The sequence below is a fragment of the Hyla sarda genome, chromosome 5 (genome assembly GCF_029499605.1).
Source record: "Hyla sarda isolate aHylSar1 chromosome 5, aHylSar1.hap1, whole genome shotgun sequence".
NCBI lineage: Eukaryota > Metazoa > Chordata > Amphibia > Anura > Hylidae > Hyla > Hyla sarda.
The window spans coordinates 152797886-152815668 of NC_079193.1; positions in this window are offsets into that span (position 1 = coordinate 152797886).

Below are 17783 nucleotides of genomic sequence, written 5' to 3' on the forward strand. Positions count from 1 at the left end.
TATTGCAAAATGTTAATTAGCGCTATATACACAATAGAACCTTGATGTGAATGTGAGGCCTATCCCAACATGAATAACATATAACGGCAGTATATATGTGAAACAGTAGTGGAATAATAACTCCCAGCGTCCATGGGTTGAACTGGAACAGAAAGAGTCCCATGACCCCACTAACTCCCTTCGGGGCCAGTCTCTCCTCTTAAGAGCCATAAAAATATAAACCTGATGTACCATTAAGTAGCTAGCAATGCAATGGTACATCACTGAGGAAAAAAGCTTTTAGCAAAATGAAAGAACGATGAAGGAGATCAGGTCGGTGGATCAGGAACACTGTTTTCCTTGTCCGTCCTGCGCCTCTTCTGTTGGGTGCGTGGACTGCCGTCTTGCAGCTTTAGGGATGCCAGCTTCGCAGCAACAGCTTCTGGCGAAGAGAAAGTCTCCGAGTTTCCATTGGGGAAAAATATCTTAAGTTTCGCAGGATACTGGAGAATAAAACGAACTTGTTGTTGTACCAGGGACGAGCAAACCGCAGAAAAGGCTTTACGCCGCTTCGCCACCTCCATGGAATAGTCCCCAAATAAGAGTACCTTGATACCCCTGATCAGCAATGGAGACTGCGCTTTCTTGAAGGTACGGAGAATCACCTCTTTGTCGGCATAATTAAGGTATTTGACAATGACTTGGCGGGGTTTCGATTCCTCCATAGGGGACTGCCCAGACAAATGCAGCGGAGGGCCAATTCTGTGAGCCCTTTCAACAATACAGGGCCCCGGCAGCCCAAGAGCTTCTGGTAGTTCCCTGGCACAGAGTTGAGACAACTGATTGGGCATAATGGATTCAGGTAGTCCCACAATCCGCAGGTTGCTCCTCCTGGAGCGATTTTCTAAGTCCTCAACTTTCTCTTTAAGGGCAATATTAGATCTGGTAAGTGATCTTACTGTTGCATTACTGGCACCGACCTCGTCCTCCAAGCGGCTCACTCTCTGCTCTAGCTCTGTGAGCTGTGAGGCATGTGCTGTGACCTCCTTCTGCAACTGCTGCACAGTGCTGGATATGGCCGCCTCCACTGAGGCTCTGATCTCCGGCAGGAGAATGCGGGCGACAACCGCAACCATGTCGGTGTACGGGACCCCCTCCGCTCCCCTCTGTTCAGGTAAGGACGCCTGCTCCTCCATATCCACCGGCCCCTCAGTCTGCCCGCTGACCTGAGTCTGTGGTAAGTTCTGGCCTTGTTCAGGACTCGCCGCCATTTTCTGGGTCGCCATGTGCTGTGAGCCTCCGGAGGCTGGGGGGTCAGGTCCCGGGTCTCCGCTCCGGCGGAGAAACTTCTCCATGTGCTGCTGATATATTCTGACACCGGGGCGCAAGTTTTGCCCTCGGTGTCTGCGATATGGAAGCGGTGAGGGAGAGTTGGTAGCGGTGGCGGGCGCGGAGCTCTCCTAAGTGCGACCGCTCATACGCGCGCCGGAACCGGAAGTTTTCCTTGCATTGTTTTCTGATGGACTGTACATACCGAGCCGCACCACCAGGTTCCTTCCATCCCCCACACCTTAGTGCACTTTGAAGCCTTCCTCTCAGGTGTTAGTCAGTATCTGCTTGTGCGTTGCCGAATGCTGGACTCTGTTTTGCAAGGACCATTTATTAACATGTTTTTTTTTTTGCCTGTGTGGTCTCTAGTGTGCGCTGGTTGCTGTTAGTCAAGATGCATGCACTGTTTGATAAAGGCCCGCTGATGGTTACATGCGACTTGTAGCATATGTGTAGTGCTCTTGCCAGTCAGCCCAAGGCTGCCTGCACCTGGTCCCAATTGCAGAAGCTATTAAGCAAAACTGTGCAATTTTTTAAGTCACATGTCAGTGTGTAAACTATGTGCCTAGGAAACTACTCCCAACCCTGCCCATCAAACGCCCACTTTAATCTCCAGCACAGAAAGCAATATACGCTGGCTAAAAGTTGCATAATAAATGACTTTGCAAAAACATAGCATAATAAGGGCCTGATAAATGACTCCTTGTCACGATGCCGGCTGGCAGGAGGTGGATCCTCTGTGCCAGAGAGGGATTGGCGTGGACCGTGCTAGTGGACCGGTTCTAAGTCACTACTGGTTTTCACCAGAGCCCGCCGCAAAGCGGGATGGTCTTGCTGCGGCGGTAGTGACCAGGTCGTATCCACTAGCAACGGCTCAACCTCTCTGACTGCTGAAGATAGGCGCGGTACAAGGGAGTAGACAGAAGCAAGGTCGGACGTAGCAGAAGGTCGGGGCCGGCAGCAAGGATCGTAGTCAGGGGCCACGGCAGGAGGTCTGGAACACAGGCTAGGAACAAACAAGGGAACGCTTTCACTGGCACAATGGCAACAAGATCCGGCGAGGGAGTGCAGGGGAAGTGAGGTATACATAGGGAGTGCACAGGTGAACACACTGATTAGAACCACTGCGCCAATCAGCGGCGCAGTGGCCCTTTAAATCGCAGAGACCCGGCACGCGCGCGCCCTAGGGAGCGGGGCCGCGCGCGCCGGGACAGGACTGACGGAGAGCGAGTCAGGTACGGGGGCCGGGGTGCGCATCGCGAGCGGGCGCCACCCGCATCGCGAATCGCATCCCGGCTGGAGGCGGTATCGCAGCGCACCCGGTCAGTGGATCTGACGGGGGCGCTGCGGGAGCGAGAGTGTAGCGAGCGCTCCAGGGAGGAGCGGGGACCCGGAGCGCTCGGCGTAACAGTACCCCCCCCCCTTGGGTCTCCCCCTCTTCTTGGAGCCTGAGAACCTGAGGACCAGATTTTTATCTAGGATATTGTCCTCAGGTTCCCAGGATCTCTCTTCAGGACCACAGCCCTCCCAGTCAACCAAAAAGAAGGTTTTTCCTCTGACCTTTTTGGAGGCCAGTATCTCCTTTACAGGAAAGATGTCTGAAGAACCGGAGACAGGAGTGGGAGAGATAAGTTTAGGAGAGAAACGGTTGATGATGAGTGGTTTAAGAAGAGAAACGTGAAAGGCATTAGGAATACGAAGAGAAGGAGGGAGAAGAAGTTTATAAGAGACAGGATTAATCTGGCACAAAATTTTGAAAGGACCAAGATAGCGTGGTCCCAATTTGTAGCTGGGAACACGGAAGCGGACATATTTAGCGGAGAGCCATACCTTGTCTCCGGGAGAAAAAATGGGGGGAGCTCTTCTTTTCTTATCAGCAAACTTCTTCATGCGTGATGAAGCCTGTAAGAGAGAATTTTGGGTCTCTTTCCATATGGTGGAAAGATCACGAGTTATTTCATCCACAGCGGGTACACCAGAGGGCAAGGGAGTAGGGAGGGGGGGAAGAGGGTGACGGCCGTACACCACGAAAAATGGGGATTTGGAAGAAGATTCAGAAACTCTGAAGTTATACGAGAATTCGGCCCATGGTAGAAGATCTGCCCAGTCATCCTGGCGGGAGGAAACAAAATGCCGTAAATAATCACCCAGGACCTGGTTAATTCTTTCTACTTGCCCATTGGATTGAGGATGATAAGCAGAAGAAAAGTTTAATTTAATCTTGAGTTGTTTACAGAGAGCCCTCCAGAATTTAGACACGAATTGGACGCCTCTATCCGAGACGATCTGCGTGGGCAACCCGTGAAGACGAAAAATGTGTACAAAAAATTGTTTTGCCAACTGAGGCGCAGAAGAAAGACCAGGAAGAGGGATGAAATGTGCCATCTTGGAGAATCGATCAACGACCACCCAAACAACAGTGTTGCCACGGGATGAGGGTAAGTCTGTAATAAAGTCCATACCAATCAGAGACCAAGGCTGTTCGGGAACAGGCAGAGGATGAAGAAGACCAGCGGGCTTCTGGCGAGGAGTCTTATCCCGGGCACAGACAGTGCAGGCTCGCACAAAATCCACAACATCCGTCTCCAGAGTTGGCCACCAATAGAAACGAGAGATGAGTTGCACGGATTTCTTGATGCCCGCATGACCTGCGAGATGGGAGGAGTGACCCCATTTGAGGATTCCGAGGCGTTGGCGTGGAGAGACAAAGGTCTTCCCTGGAGGAGTTTGCCTGATGGAGGCTGGAGAAGTGGAGATCAGGCAGTCAGGAGGAATGATGTGTTGCGGAGAGAGCTCTACTTCCGAGGCATCCGAGGAACGAGAGAGAGCATCGGCCCTAATGTTCTTATCGGCAGGCCGAAAGTGAATTTCAAAATTAAATCGGGCAAAGAACAGAGACCACCTGGCCTGGCGAGGATTCAGCCGTTGGGCAGACTGGAGATAGGAGAGGTTCTTGTGATCGGTGTAAATAATAACTGGAAATCTTGATCCCTCCAGCAGATGCCTCCATTCCTCAAGTGCTAATTTAATGGCTAGTAGCTCTCGATCCCCGATGGAGTAGTTCCTCTCCGCCGGAGAGAAGGTCTTAGAAAAAAAACCACAAGTAACAGCATGCCCGGAAGAATTTTTTTGTAGAAGGACCGCTCCAGCTCCTACTGAGGAGGCATCAACCTCCAATAGGAAGGGTTTAGATGGGTCAGGTCTGGAGAGCACGGGAGCTGAAGAAAAGGCAGACTTGAGCTGTTTAAAGGCGTCTTCCGCTTGAGGAGGCCATGACTTAGGATTGGCATTCTTTTTGGTTAAAGCCACGATAGGAGCCACAATGGTGGAAAAATGTGGAATAAATTGTCTGTAATAATTGGCGAACCCCAAAAAACGTTGGATAGCACGGAGTCCGGAGGGGCGTGGCCAATCTAAGACGGCAGAGAGTTTGTCTGGATCCATTTGTAGTCCCTGGCCAGAGACCAAGTATCCTAGGAAAGGAAGAGATTGACATTCAAACAGACATTTCTCCATTTTGGCATAAAGTTGATTGTCACGAAGTCTCTGAAGAACCATGCGGACATGCTGGCGGTGTTCTTCTAGGTTGGCAGAAAAAATCAGGATATCGTCCAGATACACAACAATACAGGAATATAAGAGATCACGAAAAATTTCATTAACAAAGTCTTGGAAGACGGCAGGGGCGTTGCACAGGCCAAAGGGCATGACCAGATACTCAAAGTGTCCATCTCTAGTGTTAAATGCCGTTTTCCATTCATCCCCCTCTCTGATGCGGATGAGATTATAAGCACCTCTTAAGTCCAGTTTGGTAAAGATGTGGGCACCTTGGAGGCGATCAAAGAGTTCAGAGATGAGAGGTAGAGGGTAGCGGTTCTTTACCGTGATTTTATTAAGACCGCGGTAGTCAATGCAAGGACGTAGGGAGCCATCTTTTTTGGACACAAAGAAAAATCCGGCTCCGGCAGGAGAGGAGGATTTGCGGATAAAGACCTTTTTTAAATTTTCCTGGATGTACTCAGACATAGCAAGAGTCTCTGGGGCAGAGAGAGGATAAATTCTGCCCCGGGGTGGAGTAGTGCCCGGGAGGAGGTCAATAGGACAGTCATAAGGCCTGTGAGGAGGTAGAGTCTCAGCTTGTTTTTTGCAAAAAACATCCGCAAAGTCCATAAAGACCTTAGGGAGACCGGTTACAGGGGGAACCACAGGGTCACGGCAAGGAGTACTGGTAACCGGTTTAAGGCAGTCCTTGAAACAAGAGGGACCCCAACTCTTGATCTCCCCTGTGGACCAATCCAGGGTTGGGGAATGGTGTTGAAGCCAGGGTAGTCCAAGGAGAATTTCGGAAGTGCAATTGGAGAGGACCAAAAACTCAATTTTTTCGTGGTGAGGTCCGATGCACATTAGGAGGGGTTCCGTGCGGTAACGCACGGCACAGTCCAATCTTTCATTGTTAACGCAATTGATGTAGAGAGGTCTGGCGAGACTGGTCACTGGGATGTTGAACCTGTTGATGAGAGAGGCCAAAATAAAGTTTCCTGCAGATCCGGAGTCCAAGAAGGCCTTAGTGGAGAAGGAGAAGGTAGAGGCAGATATCCGCACAGGCACAGTAAGACGTGGAGAAGCAGAGTTGACATCAAGGACTGTTTCACCTTTGTGCGGAGTCAGCGTACGTCTTTCCAGGCGGGGAGGACGGATAGGACAATCCTTCAGGAAGTGTTCGGTACCGGCACAGTACAGGCAGAGATTCTCCATGCGGCGTCGTGTCCTCTCTTGAGGTGTCAGACGAGACCGGTCGACTTGCATAGCCTCCACGGCGGGAGGCACAGGAACGGATTGCAGAGGACCAGAGGAGAGAGGAGCCGGGGAGAAAAAACGCCTCGTGCGAACAAAGTCCATATCCTGGCGGAGCTCCTGACGCCTTTCGGAAAAACGCATGTCAATGCGAGTGGCTAGATGAATGAGTTCATGTAGGTTAGCAGGAATTTCTCGTGCGGCCAGAACATCTTTAATGTTGCTGGATAGGCCTTTTTTAAAGGTCGCGCAGAGGGCCTCATTATTCCAGGAAAGTTCTGAAGCAAGAGTACGGAATTGCACGGCGTACTCGCCAACGGAAGAATTACCCTGGACCAGGTTCAGCAGGGCAGTCTCAGCAGAAGAGGCTCGGGCAGGTTCCTCAAAGACACTTCGAATTTCCAAGAAGAAGGAGTGTACAGAGGCAGTGACGGGGTCATTGCGGTCCCAGAGCGGTGTGGCCCATGACAGAGCTTTTCCAGACAGAAGGCTGACTACGAAAGCCACCTTAGACCTTTCAGTAGGAAACTGGTCCGACATCATCTCCAAGTGCAGGGAACATTGTGAAAGAAAGCCACGGCAAAACTTAGAGTCCCCATCAAATTTATCCGGCAAGGATAGTCGTAGGCCTGAGGCGGCCACTCGCTGCGGAGGAGGTGCAGGAGCTGGCGGAGGAGATGATTGCTGAAGCTGTGGTAGTAGCTGCTGTAGCATCACGGTCAGTTGAGACAGCTGGTGGCCTTGTTGCGCTATCTGTTGTGACTGCTGGGCGACCACCATGGTGAGGTCGGTGACAACTGGCAGAGGAACTTCAGCGGGATCCATGGCCGGATCTACTGTCACGATGCCGGCTGGCAGGAGGTGGATCCTCTGTGCCAGAGAGGGATTGGCGTGGACCGTGCTAGTGGACCGGTTCTAAGTCACTACTGGTTTTCACCAGAGCCCGCCGCAAAGCGGGATGGTCTTGCTGCGGCGGTAGTGACCAGGTCGTATCCACTAGCAACGGCTCAACCTCTCTGACTGCTGAAGATAGGCGCGGTACAAGGGAGTAGCCAGAAGCAAGGTCGGACGTAGCAGAAGGTCGGGGCCGGCAACAAGGATCGTAGTCAGGGGCAACGGCAGGAGGTCTGGAACACAGGCTAGGAACAAACAAGGGAACGCTTTCACTGGCACAATGGCAACAAGATCCGGCAAGGGAGTGCAGGGGAAGTGAGGTATACATAGGGAGTGCACAGGTGAACACACTGATTAGAACCACTGCGCCAATCAGCGGCGCAGTGGCCCTTTAAATCGCAGAGACCCGGCGCGCGCGCGCCCTAGGGAGCGGGGCCGCGCGCGCCGGGACAGGACCGACGGAGAGCGAGTCAGGTACGGGAGCCGGGGTGCGCATCGCGAGCGGGCGCCACCCGCATCGCGAATCGCATCCCGGCTGGAGGCGGTATCGCAGCGCACCCGGTCAGTGGATCTGACCGGGGCGCTGCGGGAGCGAGAGTGTAGCGAGCGCTCCGGGGAGGAGCGGGGACCCGGAGCGCTCGGCGTAACACTCCTAAATGTTTTTCAATGGAACATGTGTGACTTTCAGGTTTTTCCACATGGGTGGTGACTAGTGCATGCCACGTGCAGCTGGTCTACAGTTATCAAGTTGCCTGCACTATTTGATAAATGCTGGCTAATGGTTATGTACAACTTGGGGCTAATGTGAAGCGCACTTGTCAGTCAGCTCAGCTCGGCTGCCTGCACCTGTTCCTGGCTGGAGAAGCCATTGAGCAAAACGTCATAAAGTCAAACGTCATAAATCAGTATATAAACACTGCAACTAAGAAACTATGCCCAAACTATGCCCACAAAATACTCACTGGATTCGCGGGCAAGGAAAGCCATATGCATATGGCAACTGGTCCGGGCAAGTTTATTGCAAGTTCTAGTGGATACGAACAATTGTTGCAAATCTTTTTTGTATTGCTAATTAAACAATAAAATGTTAAAAATAATAATCATATATTAATTTTATTAATGTACCAATTATTTCCTATGTTGTTAATATGGAATTCAGATGTTTCAGTCTCATGTTGAAATTCGGTATTACCCTAAGGTAATCATTTATTAGTCCACAGCTGCGTCCACCCCCTGGAGCTTCCTGTTACAGCTGTGGTGTTAATTAATATATTAATTCAGGTGCAAGAGTTTTAAATTGCAACATTATTCATGTGTTACTTAGTTTCATTGATAACCTCTTTCTAGCATGCATTGTAAACTCCAGATTTTACCATAGAAAGACGGCAAAACATCTCATTTCTATAATCGTGTTTTCCCAACTTCAATTTTCCCCCAAAAAAATTATCTCACATTTTCCCATATTTCAAGATAAAAAATACAAAGTTAGAAAAAAAAGCAACATCTTTGCATTGTTTTGTGAAATCTTTTTGCATTTATCTATAGGCTAGTATAGTACATTATTGAATTACAAGCAGGTTACTGTTACGCCTAGCGCTCCGGGTCCCCGCTCCTCCCTGGAGCGCTTGCGGCGTCTCTCTCTCCGCAGCGCCCCGGTCGGTCCCGCTGACCGGGAGCGCTGCACTGTCATGGCCGTCGGGGATGCGATTCGCACAGCGGGACGCGCCCGCTCGCGAATCGCATCCCAGGTCACTTACCCGTTCCCGTCCCCTGCTGTCATGTGCTGGCGCGCGCGGCTCCGCTCTCTAGGGCGCGCGCGCGCCAGCTCCCTGAGACTTAAAGGGCCAGTGCAACAATGATTGGTGCCTGGCCCAATTAGCTTAATTGGCTTCCACCTGCTCCCAGACTATATCTGATCTCTGCCCCTGCACTCCCCTGCCGGATCTTGTTGCCTTAGAGCCTAGTGAAAGCGTTACTGTGTTTGTCCATACTGTGTACTTGACCTCCTGCTAATGCCTTATTGACTACGATTCTTGCTGCCTGCCCCGACCTTCTGCTACGTCCGACCTTGCTTCTGTCTACTCCCTTGTACCGCGCCTATCTTCAGCAGTCAGAGAGGTTGAGCCGTTGCTAGTGGATACGACCTGGTCACTACCGCCGCAGCAAGACCATCCCGCTTTGCGGCGGGCTCTGGTGAACACCAGTAGTGACTTAGAACCGGTCCACTAGCACGGTCCACGCCAATCCCTCTCTGGCACAGAGGATCCACCTCCTGCCAGCCGGCATCGTGACAGTAGATCCGGCCATGGATCCTGCTGAGGTTCCCCTGCCTTCTATCTCTGATCTCACCACGGTGGTCGCCCAGCAATCCCGACAGATCGCCCATCTAACCCACCAGCTGTCGGAAGTGTCCACCATGGTGCAGCAACTTCAGTCGCAACTTCTGCCTCTGCTACAGCAGCAACCATCTCCTCCGCCAGCTCCTGCACCCCTTCCGCAGCGAGTGGCCACTCCTAGCCTCCGCTTGTCCCTGCCGGACAAATTTGATGGGGACTCTAAGTTTTGCCGTGGCTTTCTTTCGCAATGTTCCCTGCACTTGGAGATAATGTCGGACCAGTTTCCTACTGAAAGGTCTAAGGTGGCTTTCGTAGTCAGCCTTCTGTCATGGGCCACACCGCTCTGGGACCGCGATGACCCCGTCACTGCCTCTGTACACTCCTTCTTCTCGGAAATTCTAAGTGTCTTTGAGGAACCTGCCCGAGCCTCTTCTGCTGAGACTGCCCTGCTGAACCTGGTCCAGGGTAATTCTTCCGTTGGCGAGTACGCCATACAATTCCGTACTCTTGCTTCTGAACTATCCTGGAATAATGAGGCCCTCTGCGCGACCTTTAAAAAAGGCCTATCCAGCAACATTAAAGATGTTCTGGCCGCACGAGAAATTCCTGCTAACCTGCATGAACTCATTCATCTAGCCACTCGCATTGACATGCGTTTTTCTGAGAGACATCAAGAGCTCCGCCAGGAAAAAGACTTAGATCTCTGGGCACCTCTCCCACAGTCTCCGTTGCAATCTACGCCTAGGCCTCCCGCCGAGGAGGCCATGCAAGTCGATCGGTCTCGCCTGACCCAGGAGGAGAGGAATCGCCGTAGGGAAGAAAATCTTTGTCTGTACTGTGCCAGTACCGAACATTTCCTGGTGGATTGCCCTATCCGTCCTCCACGTCTGGGAAACGCACGCTCGCACCCAGCTCTCGTGGGTGTGGCGTCTCTTGATTCAAAGTCGGCTTCTCCACGTCTCACGGTGCCCGTGCGGATTTCTCCTTCAGCCAACTCCTCCCTCTCAGCCGTGGCCTGCCTGGACTCTGGTGCCTCTGGGAATTTTATTCGGGAGTCCCTGGTGAATAAATTCCGCATCCCGGTGACCCGTCTCGTCAAGCCACTCTACATTTCCGCGGTCAACGGAGTCAGGTTGGATTGCACCGTGCGTTACCGCACGGAGCCCCTCCTAATGTGCATCGGACCTCATCACGAAAAAATTGAGTTTTTGGTCCTCTCCAATTGCACTTCCGAAATTCTCCTTGGACTACCCTGGCTTCAACACCATTCCCCAACCCTGGATTGGTCCACAGGGGAGATCAAGAGCTGGGGTACCTCTTGTTTCAAGGACTGCCTTAAACCGGTTCCCAGTACTCCCTGCCGTGACCCTGTGGTTCCCCCTGTATCCGGTCTCCCTAAGGTCTTTATGGACTCTGCCTGCCATAAGAAGTGCCTCTCCCCCCCTCCCAGTCCAGTCAGGCAAGCCTCGGTGCCTCCTCATGGCCCTCGTCCTGGTGTCACACTGCCCCGTGCCAGGCCTCGCCCTCTGCCCTCCCTCCCCATTCCCACTCCTGCTGTACTGCCTGCCGTTGAGGAATCCCTCCATTCTTTCCCGGTGTCCTCATCCCAGGGGAGGCAGTTACCGGACAAAGAGAAGGGGAGACCTAAGGGGAGACCTACTGTTACGCCTAGCGCTCCGGGTCCCCGCTCCTCCCCGGAGCGCTTGCGGCGTCTCTCTCTCCGCAGCGCCCCGGTCGGTCCCGCTGACCGGGAGCGCTGCACTGTCATGGCCGTCGGGGATGCGATTCGCACAGCGGGACGCGCCCGCTCGCGAATCGCATCCCAGGTCACTTACCCGTTCCCGCCCCCGGCTGTCATGTGCTGGCGCGCGGCTCCGCTCTCAAGGGCGCGCGCGCGCCAGCTCCCTGAGACTTAAAGGGCCAGTGCACCAATGATTGGTGCCTGGCCCAATTAGCTTAATTGGCTTCCACCTGCTCCCAGACTATATCTGATCTCTGCCCCTGCACTCCCCTGCCGGATCTTGTTGCCTTAGAGCCTAGTGAAAGCGTTACTGTGTTTGTCCATACTGTGTACTTGACCTCCTGCTATTGCCTTATTGACTACGATTCTTGCTGCCTGCCCCGACCTTCTGCTACGTCCGACCTTGCTTCTGTCTACTCCCTTGTACCGCGCCTATCTTCAGCAGTCAGAGAGGTTGAGCCGTTGCTAGTGGATACGACCTGGTCACTACCGCCGCAGCAAGACCATCCCGCTTTGCGGCGGGCTCTGGTGAACACCAGTAGTGACTTAGAACCGGTCCACTAGCACGGTCCACGCCAATCCCTCTCTGGCACAGAGGATCCACCTCCTGCCAGCCGGCATCGTGACAGTTACATGTACTAGAAGGACAAAAAGGGGGGGAAAAAACATATAACCATACCCATTCATAGGTGTAATACAAGCATATTTCATTTGATCCATTAAAATCTAGGGTATGTACCTAACAACCTAACATAGTAACACAGTATATAACAGGATTAAGATATCAGACTATTCAGTTTAGCCTATTACCCTGCAGTGGTGGTCCAGAGGAATGCAAAAAAAAAACAAAAAAAAAAAAACATGAGGCCAAAGCAAATGTTCCTCACTTTAGGGACAAAAGATTATGTCTTGATTCCACATCTGGAAATCTGAATAAATCCTTGGATCAACAATTTCAGAATCTAGCAACTATAACCTGTATTATAATTGGACAATAATGTTTTTAGACCTTTTCATTTAGACCTCTTCACTCATTTAGTGAGTTTACCATGACCACTTCCAGGGGCGTGGTTTATGGTTAATGAGCCCCAATGCAAAAGCTCAGCTTGAACCCCCCAATCGATCTTCTTATAGATATGCTATGCTATTTCATATGTCATTTAGCTCAAGAAAAGATAAGCTGCCGCCGGTATCTTCTGCACCTGCCGTCTGACAGGAATTATTGTCCCCATTCACTGAATATCTTAATATCTTTGTAAGTGGATTTGATGACTTTATTCTGTATAAAAAATATTTTGTAGCAAAAATGTTCATGCTTTCACGAGTATCAGAGGGACATGACCCAGGGTCTGCTATGCCCCAGGGCCTCAACATCTCTCTACTCTAATGTCACACCCACTCTTCCAGTAGATTGACACACAGGGCTTGCCTGCCAACAGTGGCCTTGTGTAGACTGTCAGCACCATTTCTGAGTGTGTCAATCAATACATGAGGCAGGGGTGACATCAGAAGGTAGGTGTCCCAATTAGATACCTCCCCATCCATTAGGTAAGTACCCACAGCAGGTAATTTATCCCATTAAATACTGGCCCATAGCTGGTAGTTTTCCCAGTTAAGTAGTTTTCAGCCAGTAGATATATTTTTCAAGGTGCCGCCCCAACAGATAGTTTCCCCATTAGGTATGTGCCCTCAGCAAATAATTTCTCCATTAGATATGTGCCCCCGTAAGGTTGTTTCCAGCCAGCAAGTTGTTTCCCCCATTAAGTAGTTTCCAGACATCTGGTAGGTTTCCCCATAGGTAAGTTTGCATATTGTTTCTTCAGCTGGGTTCTGTATGTGGAGCATGCAGACAGATGTGTGTGTGCTGGGGGGCATGCAGACAGCAAAGCTAAATATGTGAGGGGCATGTGGACTGATGAACTGAACATTCTCAATGCAGACTATGGGAACTAATTTGCTTTTCTTTCTTTTCTCTCATTTACGTCATATTGATACCTGATAAAAATGGTCCCTGTGACCGAAAACACCAAAAAAGGGTATCATTTATGGATTTTCACTTTTTTACACATATTTGATGACCATTGTCCCTATGTTCTTTTCTTATTGATTGTACATTTTGAAAAAAAAATCATTTTCTACAACCACATGGAAATATTCAAGTGAATAATAAAAGCAAAAATAATGTATCATCAGACATATTGGTGTGCAGTAGTTCTACATTGTGTGGGTGTAAGTGTGTGTTGGGAGCATGCACAAAGCAAAGCTAAATATGTGAGGGACATGTAGACTGGTGAACTGTTTAGTGTGGTAGACTTTATGTGTTTTAGAGTAGCTGTTACGTTAAGCGCCTCGGCCACACACACTGGCCGTGAGCGCATGGTCCCCTTACCTGTCCGTCACTCTCCGGGTGTTTGTCCTGCCTCTGCCTCCGTCTCTCTGCTCCGGCACATGTGTCCCCGTCCCTTAGGGCGTGGAGCTTTAAGATTTAAAGGGCCAGTACGCTCATAAGTGTAATCCACCTGTGGCTTGTTTATGAATTCCTCCACCCTCCACAGTTCTCTGCCAGATGTTTGTTGCCTTGTGCCCTAGAGAAAGCGTTCCATTGTATTGCCTTGCCGTGTACCAGATCTCCTGCTTTTGTGACTTGACCTTGCTGCTCTGCCGCCTGCCTACTGAACTCCTGCTACATCATGACTACGCTACTGTGTCCTCTGCCCTGAACTTCTGCTATCCAGACTACGAGTTTCTTCATCCCTCCTGTGCCTCGCATCTCCTCAACCGCCTGTGTGGTCGAGCCGTGCCAGGTCTAGCAGATCCACATACACTAGAGTTCTTGTCTTCAGAAAGTGAGTGTTACAGTAGCTAATAATTGTCTGTCAGTAGTAAGCTTAAAACCCATCAGGTAATGCACCAGCCCAGGCATTTTTCACTCAAAGATGATGGTGCCAGTAAAAGTTTTCCACCACTGATACTCACTAGTAATTTAAATGTATTACAACTCTCCTGTGAGGTGTGGTGAGGGTGTGATGAGGACAGATGTTTTTACCCTAGGAGCAGATGGCATTAACCCCTTGTGTTCTTGATGCCAGTGTGTGGTTTAACCTCTTCACCACCTGAATGTATGCTGCTGGATCCTTGTCTAGGCACAGGGGCAAATAATGACTCCGACGCCAAGTTACTGAACAATGGCAGCTTTACTGAGTTAGACAGGTGTAATAGTCTTAACAGCTTAGCCAGGCCCAAGGAGGTGACTTCAGAGACCTTAGGGCTCACTGAAACTTGTAGTGGACTTGGGCAATTTGATGCAGAGCCACACTGACTTGACACAGATTAATCTTGACTGACTTGACTAGACTGACGTCACCCCGTTTGTAGCTTACCAGGTTTTGATGTTCATCTGTGGGGTAGTGGACTCGTGGATGCATGGCTGCATGGTAGGCCTTAGGGCCTCCTCAGGACACTAGACACTGTCTCACATGACTTGATTGTACTGAATGTCAGCAAAGACTTCAAGAGACTGAGCTAGCTCCACCCAGGGCTTATATGGGGATGACTCTGGAGGGGTCCCATAGGTCGCCCTGAAGGTCACATGGTCACTGGTACCTTCCTTGGTTACAATGCATGATAACAGTATGTAAAGGTATATGACAAGTTATGTACACATTACATTGAATAACATAGGCACTTAGTACTATTTATGGAACATAGGTGCAGGGGGGGCCCAGGGGTCACTGAATAGAGTCCGCCTGACAGGGCAGCAAGGGTACAGGGGTACAACAGCTGTACTGGGCCACCAAAGAGGCAAGAGTACTTATTCTGCCTCCTGCACCTGTATTATTAGCCTGTGTTACTAAGGCCTGTAACAAGTCCAGTAATGCTGTTGCTCTGCTGTAAAAACTCTTAAAACTCTTAGAGTACCTGTTATGATCTTGTAAAATGTTATAATCCTCCCAGTCCACTGCCCCCATCATGATAAACCACCCCCTGCCTTTATTTTTATTATTTGTTAGTTTTCTACCTTGATATTGCTCTGTATTTTGTGCTCAGGCTCAGTCAGATTCACAGACTGGGAAGGGACGTTACCCAGCAGGCGTGACATCACATCCCAGATCAGTTCAGTGTGAACAGTGTGCGGGTGTGTCCCTGTTTGAGCTCCACAGACTTGCAGCAGAGAAGAGGAGAGCAGGTGTTTCATCAGCCTTTCCAAGGAGTGTGGCAGGCTCCTTGGGAGGGCTTTCCTGCACGGAGCCCCGGGCTTCTACCTCTCGTTCCCGGCTGGCGAGAGGGGGGAAGAAAGTGTCTACAGCCGGTTCCAAGGTCGGGGTGAGATGTTCCAGCATGGCCCGGAGAAATGTGGAGCCCGCTCCCCCGTCTAAATCGGAAGGACGCAATGCTACTGGCAAGAGCAGCGGACCTTCTGCTATTCCAGAACCCCAGCAATGGGGGGTGCGGGGTCCAAGAGAGTCTCTGGCGACTTATGGGTCACGGATCCAGGCAAAGATGGCGGAGTATGAAAAACTGGGCAGAAAACTTAGGAGCCTGAGAGAAGACCTGAGGTTTTCACACTACCAGGCTGACCATACCTCTGGAGGTAAGAAGCAGACGTTTACTGCTCAGGTGCGGGCTCTGAAGATAGAAGTGGCTGAGGTGGAGGAGGCAAGAAGTAACATTGCTGGGGGTGCAGGTTTCTTTAAAGAAAAGTTGTGTAATGATGAGATATTTAAAGACATGCAAACATGTACAGACAGCCATTAGTACAGCAGTGAGGAGGAAGATGGAGGGGAGGAAGGTGAAGGTGAAGCTATGGAGAGTGAGGGGGATGTCGCCCCTAGTGTATGTGACCCCCATCCCCCCCAAGATAGCTAACCTGAGCCCTATCAAGTGGCATTGCCTTCCACCCATGGTGAAATGAAGGATAGCGGTGAAGAGGACCCGGCTAGTGGGGGTTTGCTGAGAGCAATTGTGCAGCAGGAGTCACCTACCCACCTTGAGGACTTTGCCTTTGTGTGAAGATCTTGGCAAGGAGGATTTGGTAAAGAAAAGGAAAAAGAAGAGGCAGAAAGTTCAGGAAACTGTGTCCTTTGAGTTCCATCCTTTCAAGCAGTCTGGGCCAGCTGTGAAGTTGGTTCAGGCTGCTGGGCCCCCAAACTGCCAGACCCCGTTCCTGTCATGGATCGGGGCCAGCAAGGGGGGTACAGCATGGCGTAGAAGATGGCTGAGGACGCTGTAAAGCCAGAGGCAAGCTATGCTGTTGTTTGCTCAGGGATCGGTTCCCTGAGTGTTGCGGGTGTTGCTGGCACTGCGGGGCACTCCCCTGTGAGGGAGGGGAGTGTCCGGATGCTGGTGAAGGAGAGCAGCATGTCCGTGTGCTCAGGGGGTGGATCCCCTAGTGCCGTGGGCATTTCTGGCACTGCGGGGCACTCCCCTGTGAGGGGGGGGGGAGTGTCCGGTGCCGGTGGAGGAGAGCGGTCGGTCTGTATGCTCGGGGGGGGGGGGCGGTCCTCCGAGTACTATATGTTCTGTGGGCACTGCAGGGCACTCCTCTGTGAGGGGGAGGAGTGTCCGGGCGTCGGAGTCCGCTGCAGAGCCTGTGCGAACGGGCAAAGCTGGCACGGTGGGGATTCCCTGCATGTCAGAGAGTGTGGATGGAGCTGGGGCGCGCCCAGTGGGGCAGCTCCAGACTCCAGAAGGAACATTGCCCATGGAGGAGGAGCTGTTAGCATCAACACCAGCAGTAGCTAAGCCAGCAAAGAACATTATAATACCAGCTATACTACAAGTCCCAGCCAGCCCAGAATCTGTTAGGCAGGAAAAGAGTGGAGGATGTGAGAATGCTGAGTGTAGTAGTGTTGTGGATGAGAGGAGTGCATGTGGGAGTGTAAGTGGAGTGAATGATGGTGGGAGTAGTAGTGGTAAGAGTGGAAAGTCTGGTATGGATGGGAATAAAGATGGGAGTAGTTGTGTGAGTGGCTGTACTGATGGTTCTGGGTCTGGTCCGGCTGCCCCCCCGGTAGTGACTGCTCCTAGGAGCTATGCCAATGTCGCTGCCGGGGGTTCAGGGGGGTCCCCATCTCCGTCCGGCTCTGGAGGCCATTTGCAACAGCGCCGCCTGGAGGCTCTGCATAGGGGCAACAGGTCGATCCAGGTAGAGGGTAGGGGTGAGGTCGACCTGTCTTTCTGGATAGAGAGGCATGGTTTGGGGGCTTTCTGAGAGCGGAATGGGGAGGTGGTCTGGTCCCTCCCGACAACCGGGTAGGACAATAACCATAGGAATGTGGTCCGTCTGATTTAGAGGGGCGAGGATGCGTGCCCAGCTCGCTCCAAAGTGGTTGAGCTCCTCCATCAGATGGAATTCAGGGCGAGTGACATCTTTGCCCTGATTCACCCCTACGGTTCGTCTGAGTTTGATGTCAGTTTCATTTGGCCAGAGGGTCTCGAACTCTTCTAGTCGAACTACGAAGTGGCGAAGAACGAGCCCAGCTGGCGGGATTTCGCCGTAAAGGTGATTTCCCATCAGAACTCGATGAAGAAAGTGACCGTTGTGACCCGTAAAGAGTCACTTTCTTGCTATGACATCATGACCTGGCTTGGATGACCTTGGTATGGGGATGTGACGGACATGCCCAAGAAAAACTTGGATGAGCATGGGACCTGGAAGTTTTCTGTCAAACTCAAGCGTTCAGGGAGTACTGTTGCCCACATTCCGTCAG